Genomic DNA, 14,870 nt, shown 5'->3' on the forward strand with positions numbered 1-14,870 from the left:
TCAAAATGTAAAAAAATCTAAAGTCAAACTCAGAATGATCTCTTTGATAGAAAAACAAGAAAGAAAAAAAGAAAATAACCACTAACACCTTTAAAACATATTTTATCTAGTAATAGTACTACAGGGTTTAAATTAACAGTAATTATAAATTCAGGCACAGTTACTGAAAGGAATAGTTCTTACCCTTTGTGTGTTGGAACACTTAGCTATATAAAGATACATTAATACTAAATAAGTGTGAATATATAAATCACAAATAAATGACAGCAATAATATAAAGTGAAGCTGGTGCACAAACATTAGCTCTCATTAGCTAAACCAAAATATGATTTCACAATAAGATAAAGTTCAGACATAAGAATAACTTCAACAATTAAAATTAATAAGTAAATTGTATTAAGAATACTTTTTTGGCTCAAGGCTGGCACTCTCCAACTTAACCCACAGCTTCATTTCCAGCATTTTTCTAGTGAATTGGCTAAGTTTCTCAGATTTATCTACCTAGGCTGGCTTTGAAAGGATCCTCAGATCTCAGCCTCCTGAGTAGCTAGGATTACAGGCGTGAGCCACCAGAGTCTAGCCCTTTCAAAAGATTCATCTTGGGCTAGGGATATGGCCTAGTGGCAAGAGCGCTTGCCTCGTATACTTGAAGCCCTGGGTTCGATTCCCCAGCATCACATATACAGAAAATGGCCAGAAGTGGCGCTGTGACTCAAGTGGCAGAGTGTTAGCCTTGAGCAAAAAGAAGCCAGGGACAGTGCTCAGGGACCCTGAGTCCAAGGCTCAGGACTGGCAAAAAAAAAAAAAAAAAGAAAAAAAGAAAGTCAAAAGATTCATCTTCAAGTTCCACCTGTAGGTTCAACCCTCCCTTATGTTCTCCCCCATTTCCAAGCCTAAATCCTGAAGGAAAAAAAAAAGATTATTAGGACATTCAAAGAAGAATTAAGAGGTAGAGGGTTGGGGAGAAAACAAGTATCTCTAGACTAAAGATAACTCATAATAATCATGCTATTTATTATTTATTTTAAAACCTTTTGTTATCTGTAAGGTGATATATAGAAGAATCATGCTATTTTAGAAAAATCAGCGGCTCCTATTTTTAGTAGTGGACTTTCAGAGAAACTTAAACATTGTATACCACATACATACATACCATTTACTATAAATAAAACAGATAAAGTAATAAGTAAGTCTATTATACAAATAAATTACTTTATTAAGCCAATCTATTGTTGCTTCATGAAATGTTTCTAGAACTAACACCAGTAATGAAGATATAATTATAACTCTTAGCCCAGGGCAAAAGTAAAAATATGAAACTCCAAGTGAGAGTGGAAGGCTTAAAAAGAAGTCAAAGCAGAAATATCTCAACTACTTTGGAGAAAGTAGTTGGGTGCGGGTGTGGGGGGCTTCATCACTGCATTATTTTGCATGATCAGGTGCAAAGGGAAATTTAAGAAACATACAATGACAAAAATAATTGCATTAATGTCACTCTTCACAAATGCACAGTCACTGCACAGTCACTGAGTTAAATGCTCACTGTTAAATGACTACTCTTACCTGTGAGTGTCACATAATGTTTCAATTTGTTCTGGGCTTGACAGATCAGGTAGGAGAAGTGTGTTTGGGGGAAGCCTATACCAGTGTATTTTAACTTCTTATGATGAGATTAGCACCCTGCCAAGAACTAGAAACATTCGTTTGCCACTTGGTCATGATGTTGTATACATTAAAACTTAGGAACGAGCCAAGGAAAATTCATTAACATTACCAGAAATGGGCAAATGCATTGTAGGATGTTAGGAAATGAGCATGAAATGGATCTTTGATATCTGTACACTTGATCATTAAGAGTTTATTTGATTCAGCTGAGCCAATCAATTAGACATTGATTTACACATCACAGAGTAATCTAAGAGATGACTTAGAAGCTTATAAGTCTAAATAATCAGGATTCTGCCTCTGGTAAGGATAGCAGAACAGGTTTACTGACTTTATCACACCAACTCAGCATTGCCCAAGAAAGTTTTAAATGTCATTAGCATATGAAAAAGCACAACACTGACATAAAAACGTAACTAGAATATCATTTCCAGGTCTAATTTTGGAACCTTGCCCAGGACTGAGGTTCATAATAGATATATAATTGGAGAAGAAAGAACACCATAGTGAGGACTTCTTTCCCTATTGTTTTAAGAGCATAACACCGCTCTGTGGAAGAGAAATGTACTCTGAACACCATGCATGACACTCTTCCTGTCAGTCACTTCACTGATCAATACCCAACCAGCTATTTTCTATACAAAGAACATGGAATAAAATGTCAAAATACATACTTTTTTTAGTTCTAAGCATTTCTCATAGCAAAACACTACATCTAACAATTTGCCAGTTCTTTTTTTTAAAAAAAAAAACTTTTAAAAGTAGAGATTATTTCAAATGTCCAAAACTTCAACAACATAAAAGAACATCATTGACCATACCCAAAAAATTCATTTCACACAGTGATGTAAATAAGTTTGAACAAAATGAAGAAAGAGAAATTACAATGTTGATGTAGCAACAGCTTTAGAAAAATAAAAACCTTTAAAAAGTCAGCTTTTGAGTATAACCAATGCAATGGCCTATAATGAAATTTCATGCTAGCTATTAATAGCCAAGACAGTGTCACTCCAGACTTCCAAAAGCTTTAGAATGAGCAGGATTAGAGGAAACTGCTTGTATGCCATTTATTCAATGCTCAATTTTGCCCACAATAGTTATTTGTGACCAGTATTTGTTAACCCATTTCACTAGCTATTTCTGTGCTTCTATTCAAAACAACAAAGCCTCCCATAGTAAGACCACCACAACAAACAAGACACTAAGCTTTACCTAAAGAGCTGTCAGTAAAACTTAACATTTTCACTTCTCTAGCAAAGCCTATTTTGGCTAGTTCATGACCTGACCTACTCAAAATGGATCCCACCACATTCTTAGTCACCTACTTTGACTTATTTAGCTGCAAATCCCTGAAAGAATCAAGAGGCAGAAACAGTCAGAGTTTAAAAACAGACTCAACATGTCTTTTCCACTTCTCTAGTATCGTCTCTTGGATATTATGCTGCTACCATAAGAAACTGAAGGCAGGGCTGGGAATATGGCCTAGTGGTAGAGTACTTGCCTCACATACATGAAGCCCTGGGTCCGATCCCTTAGCACCACATATACAGAAAAAGCAAGAGGTGGCGCTGTGACTCAAGTGGCAGAGTGCTAGCTTTGAGCAAAACAGAAGCCAGGGATAGTGCTCAGGCCCTGAGTTCAAGCCTCAGGACTGGCAAAAAACAAACAAAACAACAACAACAACAACAAAAAGAACTGAAAGCAGTGGTTGTGTAGCTTTCTTCTGCCTCATTCTCAGGTTGGCATTTGGTTTCTGGTCCTCACTGCTATGAGGTGGTAACTGACTGTTAGACTTCGGCATGACACTATTCAGGAAAGGCTGATATATAAATATGAAATGTGCTTTGGTATCTACTTGAGGGAAATGTAGAAAGAGGGATGTGCAGAATTGAGAGTAGGAAATGAAAGAGGAATGAAGAGGAAGTACTAAGGGGGAAGATATGGAAATAGGATTGTATTAGTATTGCTCTTACATTCCAAATGGGAAAAAAAAAAATGCAGCCTAAGAGGAAAGGTAACTATTTGACTTGAAGTTGCTACAAATAGTTCCACTCAGTTCTATGAAACTGGCGCTTAAAAATAAAACAGGAAAAAATCTCAGGTTTACCCTTTATACTCCAAAAGATAAAAAAGTAGATTTTTCTTTTAAAATGCAGGATACTTTCAAGATACTGGCAATGTAAGGCAGAATGTAACTAGTAACAAAACAAAGGGAGAAAAAAAAAAGGGGTGAAAGACACTCATAATGTCTTAGGACTCCCTAAGTCTGTGGTGAAATGTCTGGTTGGTGGTAACAGAAGCATTTGCTCAAGAGTGACTTCTGTACTAGAGCACAACAAAAAAACCATATACAGATAAAATGAAAACTGTGCAGTGATTAGGAGCAATGCAAATGATAACCAATGAAATTTCTAAGACTGATTGCTTCCTTAAAAGAACACATAAGTATCAAAGTAGAGGAGTAGGGGAAGAAAGCCAGCAACTCCAAAACCATCATACCAACAATTTTCCCCCCAAAGATGACCACTTACAAAAACAGAGCACATGTTTCCAGTGTGTGAGATTATAAATACACCAGCAAAATGGCCTCTCAACTCCTATGCAGATCATACCGCAATGATGATTATGACATAACTTATAAGCAGATTTGTGTCATGGGCAAGTTGTTGGAAACAATAGGTTCTGCTTTCATTTTGCAGGTATACAAAGAGTGAGCATCTGAAAGCCATGCGGTCTACTCTCCTTGGAGTAAACACTGCCTTTGTTTCCCTCAAGGGTGAAGGTCTCCTGGGCTTCTTGGTGAAGAATGATATAACCACAGAATCCCTGAGGCCCTGGTTCCTTTCTCCTGTACATGGAATCATAATCAAGCACGTCATGAGATGCTGTGAGCACATGGTCTATGGACTACCAAGGAATTAAATTGCTTACCTTTAGTAAGTTCCAACAATCCTCATTCAGAGTCATTTACTCCCCACTCGTGAGGGATTAAAGCAGGAGGACTGTTACATTAGACACTGGTCAATCTCACCCTTCATTCTCATATGTTTTCTATATGCTTCAGTATACATGTATTTTTCAGCTTCAGTGCACCAGTGGTGCTACTGAAAATAATCAAAAACTAAGCTGAAAGTTTCAAAATAATGTATTTCAGAGACCTGAGTTAGGTTTCTATCCATCCTAACTGTTTGACTTAGAGTAAAACTTCAATGTTAAGCTCTATTTACTAACATACATACACAGGTTGAAGGGAAAAGTAGTTGAAGAATTTCAAACTAACCTCAGATTACCAGCTCTATGATTACAACATGACACTATTTTTTATCTGAATAAATTGAGGAAAACCACAAGTCAACAACTTGTTTAGATTGACTTCTAAGATGCATACCTGAAGGCTGGCGTATCCTGTACACCCTACAATAGAACAGACGTATGTTCACTATTCCATTCCACATATCCTACATATCCTACATATTCCTACCTATGAAATACTTAACTGCTTTATCTTCAAAATGAACTTCATTCTGATTTTTCACTGCAGTCTGACTACCGGCTTCCCAGGGTGGAAATTTATACAGTAGATTCGGCTGTTTGAGAGAGATGCAAGTTATGAAAAGAGTTGGAAAGTTCTAGTATCTTAAAGTTATTGGGAGCACTCAACACGGTAATAGCTATTAAAGTAATACTAATGAAACTAAAATAACTTCCCACTAATTTTTAAATTTCAGGACTTTAGAGAAAATAATCCCATACAGCCCTTTTAAAATGTCCCTCAGGTGACTTGGTACCCAATTTACATTCACTACATTTTAAGAAATCATTTCTTGAAATTTAAAACATGTTACTCTTCAGATAATAACCTGTGAGCGAGTCTAAGGTGTCCTCAATTGGCTTGCTCCTCCAAATCATCCCCAAAGTAACTCATCTTAAATCCCAAAGTCAATGAAGTAAAGGAATAAACAATATAGTAGCTTATTAATAGCTATACAAAAGCAACGTTAGCCAGCAAAGAAAAATTCTGTCTGCACAAGTTTAGCCATGGATAATGGATCACGAAGGCCATGTTACTGGGGGAGACCAAGAAGATCCAATTACTCAAAATTATACTTTCTTTCCATCAGCCAAATTATTCTACATTCTACCAACAGAAATGTATTCTTTGTAGAAAAACTCAACAATTTATTCTTGGACTCCTCCTATGCCAGTTCATCTTCTAAAAGGCAAACGTTTTTGAAATAAGATTATCATTAAACTATTTCAGGAGTCAGCAAAGTGAGCAACTCCAGCCAGTGTGCTTTCACAGGACCATGAGTTTGAAATGGTCTTTGTATTTTGCTATTGAACAACATCAAAGTAAAAATATTTCATGATGGGAAAACTGTATGAAAACCAAATTTCAATGTTCATAAATAATGCTTTCCTGAAACCCAGCTTGGCGATTTGCTTAAATATATATATATAGTGTCTGTGGCTACTTTCATACCATAATGCACAGAGCCAACTTGTTGCAAGAGAACAAAACATGCAAAACTGATAATAGAATGTAGTCACTTTATAGGAAGCACAGGGACTCCTAAGTTATCAGAATCTTGTAAGAATTACTTCATGCCTCATATAATATGGGAAAATGTTGTTTTCTGGACAGGACAAGATTTGGGAAAACATATGAGAGAGAGAAGAAAAACAAAAGAGAGGGGAAGAAAGGAAGAGAGGGAGAAAGAATAAGAATAATATCTTTTACCCAACTCTTAAATGTTGAAGTAATTTAAAAGTGCATATATATGCATAAATTCACACACCCAGAAACCAAGAACTCATCAGTCCATGTAACTCTCTGCTTTATTTCTTTTACCAATTCTTGTTATTTTCCTTCCTTTTTTGCTTCTTTTCTTTCTCCCTCCTTCCTTTCCACTCATTTAGTTAATCCATTCATTCACATTTATGGAGGCAGACCCTGTGTCTGACTTTAGATAAAGTCCAACTAGCATAGATATGAATAAGGAATGCACTCAAGGACTGTGATTGAGGATGGAGATTCGCTCCAGACACAGAAGTGTTTTACTTCCTGGTGAGCAGGTGGGACACAAAGGATGGAAATGAACTATCATAGAAAGAGCTAGGGCGGTATAATAAAGGAAGGGCAAAGGTTCTGGTAGAGAAAAGAATTTCCCTAGTTTTAAGAACAAAAGGGAGGGGCTGGATATATGGCCTAATGGCAAGAGAGCTTGCCTCATATACATGAGGCCCTGGGTTCGATTCCCCAGCACCACATATACAGAAAATGGCCAGAAGTGGCGCTGTGGCTCAAGTGGCAGAGTGCTAGCCTTGAGCAAAAAGGAAGCCAGGGACAGTGCTCAGGCCCTGAGTCTAAGGCCCAGGACTGGCCAAAAAAAAAAAAAAAAGAACAAAAGGGACACTAATGAAAAGTTCTAGTTAAATTATCAGTGTCATAAATATCAACACTATTCTCTGAAAGTTTAAGTGCCACATTTGTATTGGGTTCTTTATATCTTCTTGTTTTCAATGCAAAATTCCCAATGAAAATATATTACTTATTTCACTGATAAAGCAACAGACACAAAATTAGTGTTGATTTTCATATCATGATGTGTGGAATCCGGGGCACACAACTCAAAGGAGTCCGTGCTAATTCTTACAACCAACTTTAAGGGGACACAGACATAGCCCCTCATGATAGCACTGGAAAAATGCAGCCGATGGAAAAACCACATGCTCACAGTGAGGTTTTATGGACAAACAGATATTTCTTTTTTTTTTTTTTTAATTACCATCCAGGCTGTTTTGTGTTTTGCATGCTACAGGTTAAGGGGGATGTTGGAAAAATGTTCTGAAACCTCTTTCCTTCCACAATCTCATTTTTAACAGATGTTAAGTCACAGTACAATAAAACACATGCTTTATCACAATAAAATTTCATGTTCAAATAAATGCTATTTGTACACAGTTTTATATTTATTTCATCATGTAATCAAAAGGACTGTGTTTCTGCCATATGTGTTTCTTAGTAAGTTGCAACTCCTTTTTTCTTCTAATTCTAGACTAACTGAAGCCCACGTATTGGACAGCATAGAAAAACAAGAAACGAAAGGATGAAGAAAAGTAAACTTCTAAGCTTAGTTAGGTTCAGTATTGAGAAAGTTAAATGACACTTCTAGGGTGCTCCCCACACCACCCCTCCCTCAGTTTTTTTGTATCTCCTCTTCAGGGGTTCTTACCAATGAGCCTATATATGTCTCATCTCCTCCATTCCTGTTTCACTAGTCACATATTTATTAGCTCTTTTCGAACCGTGAAATGAAGTCTGTGGACTTCTATTACAACCAGAATGTAGTAAAGACATTGAGTCTCTTGTTAGTAATATTTTTCCCTTTCATTTCATGAGCAAATTCAGAAATCTTAACAGATATTGTGTTATTTCTTAACACACTAAGAAGACTTTACACTTTAAAAAGGAAACACGGATCCAAACAGGGTCTCTGTAAAGGAGAACTCTTGAGAGCTAATTTTTAAAAACCAAAATAAACCAAAATAATCACTGATTATCATAAGAGGAAATGCTTATTAGTCATTTTCCAGTGCATTTTAGTTTTATCACTTTTTGCACAATTTAAAATTTATGGAAGTCTTCTAATGTTGCCTTTAATTTTTTGCCAGAATATTCTGAACTTGGTTTAAAACTGAAACTGAAGAAGCCTGAGGAGGGCTTTAATAACAACTTTCTTCAGTCTGTTTATGTAAAACATGATGAATAAGCAAAAAGAAAAGGTGCAGAATGGAAAAAGAAAAACGATCCTTTCTCCTTCCTAGAAGGGTTGAGGTTGCTGGATTGTTCAGAATTTTGCTAGGAATTAAAATCTTCCTCACATGCTCAGAGCCAAATATACCTGACATTGTCCTAGTTTTTGTAACGTATGCAAATTGACAGCCTAAGGATCTGTAAGTTGTTTCAAAGTTATAAGGCAGAAAGAAGATTCACTAATACCAAGTTTCTACTATTGTCTGTCTCATTCAATGTGCCCTAAAAATTATTTCTTACAGTCTTTTTTGTTTACTTTGAGATGGTAGTGTCAGTATTTTAATCATACTACATTATGAATCTATATATTAATGAATCACTCTCATAAATATGGAATAATAATCAGTGGATCACCAGGGGATCATGATTGTAATCCAAGCTGAATTTCAGGAGGCTGAAATCAGAGGATCCAGATTTGAAACCAGCCTGAGAAGGAAAGTCCACAAGACTCTTATATCTAATTAACCACCAAAAAATTGGAGTGTGTGGCTCAAGCTGAAAGAACAATAGTCTTGAGGGAAAAAGTTCAGAGACAATAACCAAGGCCTAAGTTCAAGGATCATTCCCTCCCCCCCCCTTCTAACCCAAAGAGGAGGCATAATAAGAAAATCAAGTAAACAAACCAAGAGGGAAAAATGATGTAGAGTTTTTGAGTATGCACAGTGATATAGTTTCAAACATAAGTTCTAGCCCTGTCACATGCTGGTTAAGCAAGCAATAAATAGTCTTCTTACTTCTAAAATGAGAACAGTAGTGTCCACTTCAGAGGAACAAATGACACAGATTTATAAGTATCATCCTGCATGACAAGAATTGCTCAGTAGCTATTAATATCATTACCTAAGAATTCAGAGGTGATTTTTTTTCTTCTTTTTTTGATATACAGACCATCACCCTCTTTTGGGGATGACATAAACAGGAGTTAACATATGTGAATTAAGTATGTTAGTAGATTGAAAGATTAATTAGTGATTTCCAGACTGTGGAAATCCTCTGTACTGTTTCCTTGCAATCTGGAAAATCAGCTAGAGTTTGGGAGGGGAGACAACCTGAAAGATAAGAACAAAATATCTTTCATTGATATTATTTAAATATTTTTAAAATCAGAGATTTGAAAAGCCTTGCACTGGTAGCTCATACCTGTAATTCTAGCGACTCAGGAGGCTGAGGTCTGAAGATCATGATTCAAAGCCAGCTGGGCAGAAAAGTCTGTGAGACTCTTATATTTAATTAACAACCAGAAAATCAGAAGTGGCACTGTGGCTCAAAGTGGTAGAGCACTAGCCCTGAGTGAAAAAAAACTCAGGGACAGCGCCCAGGCCCTGAGTTCAAGTTCCCAAACAAACAAAAACAAAAACAAAAAACAAAATCAGAAATTTGTTTTATGAGTCAATGGAAAGTTGTTTCAACCAGAAAGGCATTAATGCTAAGTATTTGTTTTCAAATTTTTTGTACACACTAGACATTACTTGAAATACTGATTTTCATAATTGTCATTGTTATCAAGTCAAAATGGATTAATGTGATTATTTCCACAAATCTTAAGATCTATCTAGAGATGTAATGGGAGAAATGTAAGTAATATATTTAAGCGATCAATTCTGCAATGCAGATGAAACTTCCCTGAACTGTATAGTTATTGTTGACTCTGGAGACTGGGTAAACTCTCAGATTAGCGCACCACTGTGAAACATCATGAGGTGCTGAGGTAGCTTTTCTTTTCTGCCAAAAAACAAAAGTGGCTATTTCCATCATTGCCAGTGCCCAAGGCATTTAGAGCTGGGCCTCTGACCATGGCATGGAGAGCTGTGTGGGGAAGTGCTGCCTTCAGAAACCAACTGCTAAGGAGATGATATAGGAAGATGCACCAAATAATCTTCCCCTTATGGGAGCCATTTATAAAAGCTGTAAAAACTTCCCAGCTTATTTTCACCACCAAGATTGTTATCAGAGTAAAATTTGGGCTCCTCAAGACTATGCTTTATCTCTGCATTTATAAATTTTCCAAATGGTATTTGTCCTTTTGGAGGCATTTTTAGAAGCTGGACTCAAGGAGACTGCTGATCTGAAGACTTCTGCTTTTCATCCCATTGGATAAACAGAACCAGGCATGCTTCAGAACTTCCTTATTCTCAACAGAAAATAGTCTGGTCAATCAGCTCCTATATTTTCAGACACCAAGAAAACTCTCAAGATATTTTATTTTCAGTTTTATTCTGTCATAAATTTGGAATTAAAATTAAGTTGCAAATTTCAAGTAAAATAGGATGATAAAACTTAATGATCACTAATATTTCAAGTGGAATCTATTTAACTGAGTTTGGTTCCCTACTCTCCCAAGGCTTCTTTATGGCCTAAATTGAAGTATGCAAGTGTAATTGGATGAGATCCTGCTTGACCCCAAGGCAGACTGCTAATGCTTTATGTCTGTTGAGACCTCATACCAAATTTAAGGCTTGATAAGTTTCTCTATCTTTTGAATAAAGAGAGATATTGGCCCATTAAGTTGCCTGCTCGGAATATGTTAAAGGGTTGCCCACCCTCCTCTCCTGCTACAACCATCCATGTTTCCCATAGTTAGTATTGTTCAGAATTGGGGGGGAAAAAGTCACATCCTGGCGCTGATGGCTCACAACTGTAACCCTAAGCTACCCCAGAGGCTGAGATCGGAGGATCACAGTTCAAAGCCAGCCAGGGCAGGAAAATCCCGAGATTCTTATCTCCAATTAACCAGTGGAAAACCAGAAGTGGAGTTGTGGCTAAAAGAGGAAGAGTACAGCCTTGAGAAAAGTTCAGGGATGTCACCCAGGCCCTTGAGTTCAAGTCCCATGACTGATAAAAAAAAAAAAAGTCACATGTCAGAAGAAATATGGACTTAATTGCATAGGCTCTAAGGAGAAATGAATCCTGGGGAAAAATCGTTACGTATATATTATGTTTTTAGTTAGTATTTCCCAAGATAATAAGAATTTCAGGGGAAGTGAATTATTCTAAACCTTCCCAAGAGGCTGTGTGAGAGCAGAATATCCCACTTCAACCCCACAGCCCTTTGACAAATAACTCTGAAAGAGACACATAGCTGTCTACCCCTCTTCAGCTTTACTGTATTATTTCAAGAATGTATCCACACTGTAAGTACAGCCTCTAAAATCCCCAAACCATTATGTGCATTGAATGCACAGTTTACGTGCATTCCACAGTCTGGCAGAAATGATTGACAGGAACATCCTGGAAAAAGTCCAGGTGGTCTGTCATGAGTCCCCTTCTTCGATGGCCATCACCGAGTCCACTGAGTATTAATGTACTATCCTGTCAGATTCTGCCAGGGCCGTTTGTTCACCAGTGTCAATCACATTTCTTTTTTTTTTTTCCTTGCTACATTATCTTCAATAATGTGTCTGTCATCTCTACACTGGCCCTCTTTATTAAATACTCCCAAGGTTAGTATTTATTAAGCTTCTTTTAAAGGAAAACATAAAGCTGAGGCTCAACTTATTTACTTTTGTTTAAACCACTGTGCTATTATAGGCCACTCCATAAGTGGCTGAAATGAAGTAATAGCTGGGAAAAAAGATTATCTTGCTCCTTTAAAATGTTTTGTCTGAGCACTATTGGGATAACAAAGCCAAAATCCAACAGCTCTTCCTTCAACCAGAAAGTAGTTCTGAAGACAATAATAATAATCAAACTCTTCATATAGAAGGTTCCATTTTAAGTAGCCACCCAATAAAGAAATTAAATGTAATTATGGGACATCTTAAAAACTGCATGGCATTAATGCTATTTAATAGCCTTCAAAACACAGAATTCTTTTTTACCCTGGGCTAGGGATAAGCTAAACGATGGAGTGCCTGCCTTCCATGTGTGAGGGGACTGGGTTCTACCCCCAACATGTGCACATGTGTGCACATATAAACATACACACACAGACAACAGAACCCTATTCTAAAACTCTGCTGTTTTAGTAGACAAATGATTCAGTCTATTTCAAAAGAAATTTCTAATGACCAAAACTATGTATCCAGAAATACCTGCAGCAACAGTTAGAGTATAGGTCTTCTTTCCTTCCCTTAAGAAAAGGCGCTGTTTATATGTACTTAATAATTCGTCTCATTATAACCACACTGTATCTTCTTTTCATTTCCTCTACTTTTAGTCACATATTTCGCCGCCCAAAGACATAATCGTTTCTTTTAGCATATTCTGGCCCAGGTAAGACCTTAAATTACCATAGTTGCTCAGGGAGATGATGGAGAGTGTGAGAGAGAACAGAAGGCAAGCAGGAAAGGAATGGACAATGAAAGAAGGCAAGAGGCACTCCTCGAGGATAGGCTCAGTCCAGGATTTGTTTTCTGCCACAATCCCACCATACAGCATTATGCACACATAGTAGACACAATCAACAGTCAGTGTGTGCAATTGAAACTTAACTGAATACCTGCCAGGCACAAAGGTTTCCAAATTGCCTATCACAATCCTCTAAACAGTCCTATGAAGTTAGGATGACTACTGTTTCCACATTACAGATAAATAAATGTATCTTTTACTCATGGCCCCACCAAAGGAAAATAAAGGGGAAAAACTATGTTCACCATTACCTATGTTTGGCTCATTTGAAATAAAGTAGGAAGAAAGATGAGTCTAAGTGAGCATGGTGATGCATGGTGATGTTTATAGATAGCACCATGCAGCTTTGCTTAAGCGTAGTACCCTTTAGTGCATTTGGGAGCAAACAAAGCAACATGGGGTAAAAAACAAGAATCACTTAGACATGAACCATGGAAGTTGGTATTTTGGGGGGAAAAATGAAAACAAAGCAGCGGTGCCAGCTGGTACCAGTGTTACTAGCCATCCCAAGCAAGGTGTCAAGTCACGGAGTACATTTCAATACATTGAGGGAAAATGGATTACCTTTTGTGTCTATTTTAACTACTTCCCATGATCTCAAGAGAATTAAAGAAGGGATTTGTTTGCTTCAATGATCCTCAAACTCATATGCAAATAGAACTCTGATAAGACATTGTACATTTAGAGTCAAAGACAGTGCTGTGTTTTTAGGAAGGGCAGCACACAATGTAACTGTAAATGAATGGCAGAAAAAAATGAGCCAGGCAATGTTAAACTGTGATGAAATCAGTTGAAATCAGTTGAATCGCTGAAATCAGTTATTTTAGAATATGTCTCTTTCAAAAGTGTTGCATTTGATTTTAGATAATCAATCTCTTGTTTAATGTGTACTTAAAATAAAGGTAATCTTAACGGCAAAAAAATGATAAAATAATGGCATTCACAGGGAAATGGTCAGATCTTGAATGAATAATATTGAACGAGACAAGCCTAAAGCACAGAGGACAAAGGCGCATGGTCTCCCTGATATGTAGTTGTTGGAGGGGGAGGGGAGAACAGTAGAGATCATGTCTGTAAAGCAACAAACTTCTTTTCAAAGGTATTTCTACATATTTTGGTCAGCGATTTTAGATCATCTCTCTAAAACCAAACAATTACTAAATAAACATTAAAAGGTCTCAACAGCTACATGCATATGATTATATAACATGAGGCTAAGCAAAATGAACTCCAAGAGATGGAAACAGGAGTATTTTACTGTTGTCAATGTTTAATGTACTAGGTGAATTTCCTTTGACGTACCCCCTGTGGTCACTGTATATGATTCTGGTACACTGGATATATATGTATATATATGCTTGTCTGAACTGGGAAGGGAGAGAAAAATGAAGGAGGGTGTAACAAATATGACAAGAAATGTACTCACTACCTTATTATGTAACTATACCCTCTCTGCACATCATCTTATCAATAAAATTAAATTTTAAAAAAAACTGTGATGAAAATTTGGGTAATTACCATCTGCATTGTAACAGTCCCTGTCAAATGTATTTGTCTCCATTGTTTGTGATTTGTTGTAAGTTTGAAAACCGTCTTCTCCTAGCTGCCCAGCCCTTGGCCCCTGCCATCTTACCCCTACCACTGCTTCTTACTGAACTGGTATTGTCTTTAATGAGTGAACCTTGAAGAAAGAGGTCCAGGAACAGATGTTTGGTTAAATAAGAGACCAGTAGTGTGGCATTCTTTTTGTCAGTCCACAGAAATTTACTGAGCACTGGCTATGGTAAAGCCTTCTGTTCTGTGTATTTGGGAAAATTACAAATATAAAAGTTATTTCTTGAGTATGACAAAACTTTAACACTTGCTAGGTAGTATTTTTTTTAAACTAAAACCCATAACTGAAAAGATAGGACAAATGTTTACTCTGTTCTACTGACTTTTTCATTGGCCTAGGCTTCATTTTGTCTCATTGTACATCCTTCCCCTGAGAGTTAACTGCTGCTATAACTTTTACTGACACCAGATTTGGTAACACCGAATT

The 14,870-nt window shown here is 36.9% G+C and overlaps 1 protein-coding gene across 1 annotated transcript in view; it reads right to left on the bottom strand.

The window, feature by feature from the left end:
- Cep128 (centrosomal protein 128) overlaps positions 1 to 14,870 on the bottom strand; it is a 273,808-nt gene that overhangs the window by 44,961 nt on the left and 213,977 nt on the right. The window lies entirely within an intron of this gene.

The sequence above is a fragment of the Perognathus longimembris genome, chromosome 14 (assembly GCF_023159225.1).
Source record: "Perognathus longimembris pacificus isolate PPM17 chromosome 14, ASM2315922v1, whole genome shotgun sequence".
Lineage (NCBI taxonomy): Eukaryota > Metazoa > Chordata > Mammalia > Rodentia > Heteromyidae > Perognathus > Perognathus longimembris.